Source organism: Peromyscus californicus, unplaced genomic scaffold (assembly GCF_007827085.1).
Source record: "Peromyscus californicus insignis strain IS unplaced genomic scaffold, ASM782708v3 Scaffold_1__1_contigs__length_55948999, whole genome shotgun sequence".
NCBI lineage: Eukaryota > Metazoa > Chordata > Mammalia > Rodentia > Cricetidae > Peromyscus > Peromyscus californicus.
In genome coordinates, this window is record NW_026294492.1 from 39,467,980 (window position 1) to 39,480,273 (window position 12,294).

A 12,294-nucleotide genomic window follows, 5' to 3' on the forward strand; every position below is an offset into this window, starting at 1 on the left:
ATGCCGAGGGGTGGAGCAAAGACCTCCCCCCAGCACAGCCAAGTGCAGACCATCTCAGACACCTGCACTCAGGCCAGTGGTCCCATCATCCTCTGTATGAGGACCTCCTGGGTAGAGCCACTAGAAACCTGAAAATGGGTTCCCACACCACATGATTATTGTACTAAATAAAAGGAAGTTATAAAGGACACAGAACACATCAGGACATTCTTCTGCCAGACATGGTGTCTCATGTCTGTGGTCTCAGCTCCTGAAAAGGCTGAGGCACGAGCATCATAAACTTAAGGTCAGTTTGGGTTGAGATCTCAATGTCAAGGCATTTTTCAATGTTTCCCTCCAAATGTGTCTTATTTATTCTTTCCCCAGGCTTCTGGTGGCTCCATTTATTTCTATAATTACTTGGAAATATTCAGTGTATATTTGATGTCTTAATTATTTTCAGTTTTCAGCCAATTTTCTTCCATTCTTACTGCGTTTCAGAAATCACTGTCAATGGAAGAAGAGAATAAAATCAGAGACAAGTTGATTTGATTGACAGATGCACAGGGAAATGATCGTGTCAGTGTCAAGCCTTTGTGTAGTGCTTGGTGGCCTCAGAGCTGCCTTTGTTAGCTCTCTGTGTGCTTGATTCTGTGAGCCTATCTAGTTAAATGGGACAATGAGCTCTTTTAGTGTAAGCTATTTTTGTGTTGTGTTTCACACACACACACACACACACACACACACACACACACACACACACACACACACACATGTATATCAAGAAAGGATTCCTGAAAAAAAAAACCCTGAAACTAGAAATGAGGTACTATGTCCTAGAGTTCAGAACTGGTTCATTTCAGGTTAATAAGATTAGAATCACTTGTGTTTTGAACATGGAATTAGAGTTAAGTGACCCCTGTGTGTGTGGGTGCTAAATGATTGCATGCTGTTCCTTGATATTATGGATCAATACCACACACCAAGCAGTTCCTTGGAGGACTTGGCAGGTAACTGTAGGGACATTACAAGGTGTTTGCATCAGTTGATTATCAGGGTGTCTGATGAAGGGGAGTCTTATTATCAACCAGCACTGCCTAACACTCTAGAAGTCATAGTATTCACTTTTTGGGGGGAAAGCTACCATTCCCCAGCACAATTCCCGGTCCTGTTTGAGCCCCATATTCTTCATGAAGTCTTCCAATCTACTTCTCATTCATTCATTCATTTATTCATTCATTCATGGCTTTGGTCGGCAAAGATTCACTGAGTGCTTCCTGTGTGCCAGCAATAAGGCAGGGTGTCAGACATTTCTGCCAGTTCAGTTTTCAGGACATGATCTGTTGATAACTCGGCTTCTTTGCTGCTGTTGACCTCTGAACATGGAGAACACTAAATGTAGGGCAGTTAAGGGAGGAGCCCTGGCTGTGTGAGAGCCCCACAGAAGCCACAAAAACCGAGAGACACACCTAGCAACGGAAACTGAGTGTCTCCAGTGCCCCTTTGACATAGCATGCCAGGCCCTCCTTCCCTTGGGTTGGGGGTGGGGTTCATGGCCTCCCGGAAGCACCGGTAAAGCGTCTATGTTGGGGTCACAGTGAGTTACCAGGAACCTAGCTGCCGGGCTTACCTGCACAGGGTTCCCATTTGCATTCTCGCTACAAAACAAATCAGGCCAAAGAAAATGATATATGCTGACTATTCAGGCAAAGCCACCGCGACAGAAATCTCTTTGAATAGACAGAGAAGCCTGTTTGTTGCTGAATAAAATTTGTTTGTAGGATTGGAATTGAAACTCTCTCTATGCATGTCCTGTTTCTCTGTGCTCTCAGAATAAGATTACTTATACCAATTAAATTTGCTAAGCGAATTTGCAAATTTACGGCTTTGCTCATTAGTTTGCTCATTTGTTTAGTGTTTCTTCCTCCCGGTATGTAGTAATGTGTATGCCCAACAAAGCCAGACAGAGCTGAGAGCTGGGAGTGGGGCAGTTGTGTGATGAGGTGTGCCATACACGGGCTCTGAGCCCCATTTTCTTCACTTGTAGAATGGGGATTAAAATCTGTACCTCACAATTATCGGAGGAGCCTGGAACATGAGTGAGATGAATACCCATGAACCCGAGGTGGGAAGAATAAATTGTCAAATAAACAAACAGTGGAAGGAATAGAATGGACGGAGTCTAAATAATCAATGGAGAATGAATTATATGAATGGAACCACCATTAGAAAGTTGCCGCAATCTAGCTTGTTACTGAGATCTGAGGTGCATTTTGCTCACTGCTCTGCTGAAAGCATGGGGGATGGGAGTGGGTGGAAGAAACCAATATAGTCAAGGCTGACCTGGAGGAGGTCCGGAGTCTCCATCTTCAAGGAGTCAGAGAGTGTTAAGGGCAGCGTTGTATTGGACACACTATGAAGTGAGGCCCTGGGAAGGAGTTCCTGGGCTGGGCCAGGCCTTTGCTCTTCAAATGACTTCTCCTCCTCTGGAAGTGGAGTTAGATCTACTCCAGGGTCCAGCATTTGTAGATTTCTGTTAGACAAGCCAGTTCACGTGGACATGAGCAGGTGAGAGGGGACTGTGGACTATTATATAGTAAGGATGGATCCTTAAAAGATTAAGGAAAGAAGAGAGAAAGCAGAAATGAAGCCTCTAATTAGTTACCTATCCCATTTATCTGCCAAAATAAACAACTTACCACTCCCCAAATAAACAACTGTCCAGCTCTCTGTTCTGGACATTTCTGTGTGCTCACTGTATACACTGGTGTCTGTCGACGCTGTGACATTCCCCGCTGACAGTCCTTCAGTTCATTTCAATGGGACTGAGGGCAGCATTTTTGTTTGCTTTCTGTGGAGTGAGTTGAGGCTTGGGGGTGGGAGGTCTTAATGACATGTGCAGGTCCAGGCAGGATCTGAGGTGGGAGTAAGAGTCTCCTGGTGGCCATATCACAAGAGGCGTAACCCTCCTGAGTTAAGGAGCTGTAACTTAAGGAAGGACTTCTCTTTAGCCAACAGGATTAGATAGGGAGTGGGGTACGAGAAAAAAAAAGTGAACCCTGTTACAATTTGGACCCTTAAGTGGATGCTAAAACTCCTGCATGAAACTTTAAGTAGCATCTCTCCAGAAATGGTTATTGAATTTACGATTTCAACGTGTCTATAAACTCTTCAATGTTTTTATTTCTGCCGGGTGCAGCTCCTTTCTGTCTCCTTGAAAGCTGGCTGGACTGGAAGTCTTTATAACAAATAGCATGAGAAGAAAATCCGTATCCTTTTACAGTGGGAATGTGGTTAGCCAAGTGTTCTCACACCAGGCTGACGGATACCGAGTCATGTCGACTCATCATCCACTCCTGAGCTGATGCAGTGAAGAGGGCACATCCTCTCACGGTATTCCTCCCCAGGCCTACAATCTCCATCAATCCATGGGCAGACCTCATAAAAACAACAAAGGGCCAGTGGCACATTCTACAACTCTTTGACCAGCTCTCTCTCTTTTTTTCTCCCTCCCCCGAGACAGAGTTTCTCTGTGTAGCTTTGCGCCTTTCCTAGAACTCACTCTGTAGCCCAGGCTGGCCTCGAACTCACAAAGATCTGCCTACCTCTGCCTCCCGAGTGCTGGGATTAAAGACATGTGCCACCACTGCCCGGCCTTGACCAGCACGCTTTGATACCCAGGAAAAAGAAAAACAAAAAACAAGAATTAGAGATTAAGGAATGTACGTGTCACTTGGGGTCCCATGCTGAATCCTAGAAGTGAGCACAGAGTAGTAGAAACTAGAAAGTTTTGTGAAGTCTGAATACAGTCTAAACTTTCGTTAGTGACAGGACACCAATAATAATCCCGTCTCTTCATGCGGTGTGCGTTAGTTATGCAAGATGTTGGCACTGGGAAGTTTTTCTGAATTCTCTGCATCATATTTCCAGCTTTCTATAAATCGAAATCACGTCAAAAGAAGTTTGGAAAAAATTTTCAAAAATATTTAAACATACAAAAGCATCAAGTATCATGTTTAGATGAAAACAACAGAATTTTGTTTTTACTATGGGGGAAACAGAAACAGGAGAGAGGAGGGGAATGTAGGGAGGAAACATTTCAAGGACATTGTTAAAAAGTCTGGTCATTGTTCCTCCTTCTTCTTAGGGTCTCTCCCAAGAAGGAGTCTATTTTCATCTGTTTGGATCAAGACTATATTCTTAGCCGCAGAACTGCACCCGGAACAGGGCCAGTAACTACTGTTGAGTGAGCAGATCAGTGCTGTTCGCATGGCTCAGGTCGGGAGGCCACTAGCATGTCTGGCGGAAGTGAGAGGAGATTCTAACCCTCCAGCCCAAATCATGCTCGGGGTGGGCAGAACAGCTCCAACTGTACTCTGGCAAGGATGTGGGCCGAGGTCAAGGTTGGTCAGGTGGATGGGCAAGGCGAAGACTTGAAGGGCTCGGGATTAGAATCAACGAGGAAACAGAACAGCTCAAGTGGAGGATTTGGCATTTGGAATTTCCCCAGAAGTCTAGGACCTCTCCTTGCCCAGGTCTGAGTTTCTGTGAAGAAGCTGGGGATGGGGTGGGGAATTCACGTCTTTCTCACAGAGTATCCTCCCTCTCCTCCCTCCCTTGAAGAGCCTGCTGATTGGAGCCAAGACAAGCTTGAGTTTGCTTCCCAAAGAGAAACAGGGAGATTCTGTTCCTTTTCTCTTTCCTTAGGTGCTCTGAGAAAGGGTTTTCTTACATAGTCTGTAATAACTTGTAATAACCCTTCTGCCTCCTGCCTCCCCTGAGCGCTTGAACTGGAGGAACTAGGGAAGCTCTCCTGTTACAACCAGACAGGACCGGAAAACAAACATCCCTCACCCAGAAGGGATCTGGCTTAGCCCATCTGGGGACCAGTTAGAGAGTACACTCCACCTGCCTTCCTGTGTGTGTCTAAATTGTACAGTTCTGTCGACGGTAGGGCACGAGTCAAGTGCTGGGGTGCATGTCTGTAATCCCAGCACTGCGAGGCTGAAACAGGAGGGCTGAGAGTTGAGGCCAGCCTGGGATTCACAACAAAACTCCTTCTCAAAAACAGAAAACCAGACAGATTCGGGACGTGTAATTTCTTGTGGCGAAATGATGGGCAGGGAAAAGGGAAAACCAACCGGAGTCCTAGACTATTCCTTAATCCCGGCAATCTTCAAACTGGTTTCTGGGTTTGACTGTTAACCACAGCTGGGGATTTCTTTCCGCCGAGCAGGCAGGCATTTGTTAAGCCATGCTACAAGTAGCTTCCTTGGTGAATTAAAGAAGTTTAGTCCCCCACAGAGTCCTTTACGAAGTCTGAGGAGCTTCAGAGGCATCTGGGCCCCACAGAGTGCAAAATCAGCGGGATCTTTTTCTCCACTTACATAATTTAGAGGAATTAAGTCCTTCCCTGGCTTCTTCAGACTGATCTAGTTTTCCCTCTTTTCCCAGGATAAGCTGTATAAATGGAGGCTGAAGCTAGCTTCTCAACCTGTGACCACGGCTATTGAGTGACAGTTTCCAGCCCCAAATCAGCTTTTCCCAGAGTTGGTAGCTCAGCTGTTTCATTTCATAATGGGCCGGGGAAAAGGCAGCTTGTCAAAAACCTGATGCAAATGATATTTTATAAAAAGTAGTTTAAATTGGCTGAAGCTGTTTTTAGAGTGATCATTTTTTTTTTTTTTTTTAGAAAAAAAAATATATGTAGGGCATCTTTCTGGCTTGAAGGAACACAGCTCCTGAGAAGTAGATTATGCACGGAGACTTTGGGAGAGGTTTGTAGATAGATAGGTACAGTATAAAAAGCAGATGAGGACTGGTTAATGTGGGAATATGTAAATGAGATTCAGGTTGTCCTCGGTTAATAGGAAGGGACTTGTGAGCTGCTTGTGGAGGAAGGCAAAGCCAGATTGGAATGGATATACTTGCATGCCCTGGAGAAGTCTGCCTTGTTCTCTCGTCTCCCCAGGCAATGGAAGGAGTTGCAGGAATTCTGCCCCAAGACACAGGAGACAGGGTTCATTTAGCTATTTGGAATTACAATTTCTCTCATTTTTAGCAGGTACCCAAGAGGCAAATGATATTTTGACCCAGTGATAAAGGGATTTCAGGAGTAGGGACAGTAACAGGAGACATGATCCTTCTGAATTATGTGGGGACTAGTTCCCCTGAGATTAGATAAACCAGAAACTCAGAATCCCACTGAAGAACTTGGCAGACTGATTGTATTACTATCCAGGCTGCCCAAATGCCTTCTGTCTCCTCGATTCTAAACAGATCCTGCATTCTCCCGGCTCTGGGTCAGTCTACATGCAGCCATCCTGCAGGTCATGCCGCCTTCGTGGGGGTCAAATGACCCTTTCACAGGAGTTGCCTAAGATCATCAGAAAACACAGATATTTACATTACAATTCATAACAGTAGCAAATGTACGGTTATGAAGTAGCAATAAAATAAGTTATGGTTCCCGAAGTAATCCCGATAAGAGGAACTGTATTAAAGGGTCGCAGCATCGGGAAGGTTGAGAACCACTGCTCTAGAGAGTTTTGTGGAGGAATCAGCTCGGACATCCCAGCAGATCCATGGCTAAACAGAATAGCAGCCTCACCACTATCCATAAACACCCAGAGCCTAGCTCTAGCATAGTTAAGATGAGATGCAAAACATTAAAGTATATCCTCCAGTTTGGATGTGAAATGGTCACTACAGGCCCAGGCACTGATGGCTTAGTCCCCAACATGGCTGGGGCTATTGGAAATTTGTTGAAACCTGTGAGAGGTAGGGCCTCTGGGGCAGTTTTCCAGTCACTGAGGGGGTTCCACTCTTTTCTCTTTTTTTGTCTTCCAGGCCTTGAGATGAGCAGCATTGCCCCACAGCGTGTTTTTGCTGTGATGTCCGCCTCACCAAAGTCTGGAAACAGGAGGCGTAGACTATGAATGGAAACCTCCAAAAATGCTGAGTCAAAGTCAGTCTTTCTCCTTTCTAGATTCTGGATTCATTTCTGGTGTCTGTTATGGCAAGGGACAGCTAATGAACATGTCCTTGTCTCATTTGCTTAGCAGAGAGTAGATGGTAGAAGTTTGTATGAAACGATTAACACATAAATGCCTACAAAATCTCCCTACTTCTTGTCTCAAGAATTTCCTGTTGGTTTGCTCTGTATCTCTTGACTTCATCCCAGGATTCTTTTTTTTTTTTTTTTTTAGGATTCGGTGGATTAAGAATTTAGAGGAATAGGGGGAACACAGGTCAGTGGCAGGGTACTTGACTAGTATGCATGAAGTTCTTGGTTTAAGTTCTGGGTAGTTGGGGGGAAAGATCTATGTAAGGCTTTCCGAAGGGCTGGAACAATGGCTCAGCTGTTAAGAGCACTTGGTGCTATTCCAAAGGACCCTAGTTAGGTTCCCAGGACCCAAAGAGGTGACTCACAGCCTTCTGTAACTCTAGCTTTGATGCCCTCTTCTGGCCTCCACAAGTGCCCACACATAAGTAGCGTAAGTAACACATGCATACACAGAAATAAACATAAAGTAAATGTTCAGAAAAAAAGAATTTGGAAGGTGGAGAAAGAAAGGAACACAGAGAAAAAAAACAAAGTTGTTTTTTTCTGAAACCCACCCAGGTTTCACTGATAGAGCTTTAATCTAGTAGAAGGCCTTTTCAGAAAGCAGAATTTCCCCTGGTCCTTTGCATGTCTTTCTCCAGTTTCTTGCTTTATATGGTTCTATAATTAGGGTCATAGTTGGCCATCTCCTTTTGATTTGTCAGATGGGGTGACTCAGCATTATCAGTAACATACTTTGAACACTTTAGATCACTGATGTGGAATCTGTATTAGCCGGATTTTAGTAGTTATTCTTAGTAGTCATTCTTAGAATGGAGCCAAGTACTCTGACTCCACCTCACTGTATCCATTATAGTACATCATGCCTCTTCCACTAAAATGCTGTTGTGCCCTGTAAGCCCTGAACTGTGGTTTGACTATAAAATGTCACCTTGATGCCCAGTTGGTGGCACTGTTTACGGAAGCTCTGGTAATATGAGAGGCAGGAACTAGCTGGAGGAAAGAGATCTCTCAGAGAATAACTACATAGAGTTTACCTACTCCTTGTTCCCTTTGTCTCTCTCTGCATCCTGACTTATGAGCATAATTAATAATAATATATTAATAATGAATAGGCCTGACAGATTTCTGCTGTCATGATGTTGTCCCCATACATCTGGGGCCAAACAACCATAGCCTGAAGCCCCGAGTCCAAATTCATTGCTTATCCTTTAAATTCCTTTGCTCAGATGTTTTGGCACAGTAATAAGAAAACTGATATATCTTGTCTCTCTGGCTTGAGGAAGGAGATCAAGGTTTGGACAAAAGCATCATGTATCCTACTATGAAAGAGCAACATTTGTTAACATTGCCCATGAAATAAGATATCATTTTTGTTTAATATTTTTTAATTAATTAATTAAATGTGTGTGTGTGTGTGTGTGTGTGTGTGTGTGTGTGTGTGGTGTGATAGATGTCTATGTGTATATGGGTGCACACACATATGGAGGTCAGGGATCAACTTTGCTATCTTCTGCTACTTCTATCCACCTTATTTTTTGAGGCAGGATCTCTCACTGAACCTATTGTTCGTTGTTTGGATGGAATGATTGAATATAAAACTCTGGGACTGTACCTGTCTCTGACCCTGACTCCCTATACGAGGGTTAGAGGTGTGCACTGCCATGCCCACAGTTTATGTAGTTGCTGTGGATCCAAACTCAGTTCCTTGTGCTTGCACAGGTACTCAGTAAGGCTAGTAAGACTCAGAAAGATTCAAACATGTTCCCCAAAATGTGTAGAGGCAATATTAAAATACAGATGTCTCTGCTTTTCTCTTTGTTTTTTACCATCCTCGAAGTAAGGAGGGCTTCTTTTTTCTTCTGTTTCCCTCAACATTTATCCCACCACTGGCCACATTTTGAGATTAGTCCTAGAGTTCTGTGTTATTGACAGCTGAGTCCTCCATGGCAAATCTCTGTGAGTCTTTCTTTACTCAATGCACAATTGCCAAGGGTGATCCATCCCACCAACTATTTTCTAATGGTTTCTGATCGTTTTTACAAGGAAAGCACAATTGGTTAAAAAGAATTCCACATGCCGTGACTCTCTTAGGAAAGATGTGAGAATTTGGCTAGTGTTTTGAACTGTTCAGTTGAAAGTTACTCTTGTCATATAAAGGACAATTCATCTTGTATTTTAGATGGACAGGTGCTGAAAGATGACAAGCATGATGTGGAGTTGGAGGGGGCGGTTCTTGATCCCCAGCTGATGGACAGGTGAGCTGCTCTCCAATTCACTACAGATTGTAGATATTGTCCGCTTCGAATCTGCATATTGCACTGGTGGCGGTGATTTGGACCTGGCGGGACAGGGTTAGCCCAAAGGGTTCGCTACTTCTCAGCCTCATTTCTACCTCTTTCAGATCCCCTTCTTACGAAGTCTGTTCATTTCTCTCTGGACCTGCTTGGTTTGCTCCATCAGCTGAGATGTCCCACATTAAACAAAGTACCTCTCCAGAAATCTTACAGTATTTTCAGGAAAGCATCTACCTGTTAAGAAGAATATTAAAAGAATACACCTTTGATCCTAATGAGTGAACATAATTTGTAATTTATTTTGTTGTGTGTGTGACTGATGAGAAGGTTGTCTTGGCTAAATACCTGTGGATATTAAGTTGAGAAAAGGAAAAAAAATATTCTTTTAGATTCATATTGTGTCCACTGAATATCGGTATTGAAAATACACCTTAATTTGTAATGACAGAGTAGCGACTGAGAGCGGAAGAGATAAGGGGAAAGGTTCAAATCACAGATGTTTATCATGACCTCTTCCGTGTCCTTGAAGACGGTACTCTTTATTTCCGGCCTCATTTGATTCATTAACTTCCATCATCACTGCTTAGCATCAGCCACACATCCACCTGACCTCTCCCTGATACTCCCTTCTTGTACACTTTCTCTGACGACTCAGCTTGTTATAACCTCCCATGGCAATCCACCCGTTGAGAAATGACCCCTGGCATTCCGTACATATAACAGGTAGGCTTATTCAATTTTACCTGTCACCCCCTATCATTTCCCCTAATGGTGTGAGAGTCTATTTGCCAGACAATTGCAGCTTGGACTATAGTTTTGAATAATGTCACCATTGATAGGTTTGTTCAGCCTCTGGGGATGGCATCTTTAATGGCTCTTCGAATACTCTAGTGTTTATACTTTCTTCACTGCCAAAGTGCTTGCCCATTCATCTGAACCATCAACTTCCCCAACAATTTATCTTTCAAAATAGCGACCATTGTCTCTTTGAGTCCCCTGAGGACAGGAAGGTAAAAAGCAAATTTCTTTTCCTATAGCAGTGCAATGTTAGGAGAGGTTTCCTTGGCCATATCTCTATTGAAAGCGATGTTATGGAACTTGGGCTAATTGAAAAATAGCATGATGGCTAATGGATTCTTTTCTGATAGGTGGGAAGATGCATCCCACTGACATTTGTCACAAACCATTTATCCATAGCTACAACATTCTTTGCTCTAACTTGAAAGCTAAGTGGCGCTGGTACAACTTAAAATACACTCTCCCCCTTAACAAGTTCACAACCTAATCCAAACAGTCAACAAGTCTGCTATCTACCCATTAATCCCATCTGCTGTGGCACAGCACTCAATAATTAAGTGCAGATTATATTCTCGAGGGATTACAGTAGAGTAACAGCATGTGGTCACAGGCAAAAAACCACTTGAGTGTCTCAGTGACAAGACATACCTTGCACACTCTCTACTTTTTGAATATTGAATTTCAAGTCTATTTTACTCCCATTTTCCCATTCTCATCTCAACTTGTTTCTCCTTTTGTCTTCTTTAAATAATGTCATTCAGGTCAAACATCATCCTTTACTTATTTTTTTTTTTTGAAACGAATTAAGGAAGATTGTAAAGTGAATTTGAGCTTTGCATTAAGTAAAGGAAGAAAGGGATGTAAAGAAGGGCAGAGTGAACACCCCAGAGGAGGAGTGGGCTTCTCTCTCACGAGAGCTGTTGCATTTAAGTGTTTTCATAACTGTGTTTAGGATTTCAGTGGCTTCTGATGTCACACCATTCAAAGGATTTAAAAGAACATGTGAAAATATTTTTATATGCTTTTACGTAAGGAATTACTTTTTAACGGAAGCATCAGTCTTTCTAACTAGATTTTGTTAATTTGGTAGATAAGCTGGTGTCCTCATTTTTGTCTTTCTCCTTCCCTCTTCTCCAAGCACACTCTTGTTGTACCTCTAATTTGTGTTCCCGTGATTAAACTCTTAGTGGTTTATCTATATCCAGGTGCCTCTTCATCTTACCCATCCTCCACACTGCTATCAGAGTTACACTTACAGTTTTGTTTGGCTATTTTATTTATCTATTTGGACCATTTCCACTAGTGGTTAGCACTTGCTCCCCTATAGAAAGTCAGCTATGTGGAGCACAGGGTCTGTATAACATCATAGTGAGAGATGCATGTCATTATCTGAACCCATAGAATTCTGTAAGTTCATCTGCTGTAAGAGATTCACTACTCTGGTGGGGGATGCTGATGGTGGTGGAGGACAGCTCTACATGGGGAAAGCAGAAGGAAAATCTTTCTATCTCATGCTCCATTTTTGTGGGAGCCCAAGATTGCTCAAGAAATAAAACCTATTAAGTAGTTTATAAACCAAAAGTTAACAAACTATGACAAAAGTCAATCAGCAAATACTCCAGAGTTTGTTGTTCAGCTAGTCTCAGTCAAAACTATTCAACATTGCCATTGGGGTACAATGACAGTCAAAGACATATATGCATATAAAGCATGGCCATCCCGGTAACATTTTATGGATATTGGTATTGGTATTTGTATTTCATATAGTTTATATTTGCCATAAAATATCTTTTTGTTTCCTTGTTTGAGTTAAAAATGCCAAGATAAAAAAAAAATGCAAAGATCATTCTTAGCTCACAGACCTTATTAAATAATGGCAGATGGATTTGTTCCAAGGATAATTCCTGGCCTTCTAGCTTCTCTGGTGTCCATCTCTTTGTCATCTTTAATGTATTGTCTCTGCCATAGCAGAAATCGTGTGTGTGTGTGTGTGTGTGTGTGTGTGTGTGTATGTGTGTGTGTGTGTGTGTGTGTGTGTGTTGCCAGGGACTCTTAATTCTGAATGTCACTTAGGTGAGACTATTAGATATGGAGACCAGTAAACATTTTTACATCCTCAACACTGATCTAGATGGAGCCCTTTTACCTCTTCTT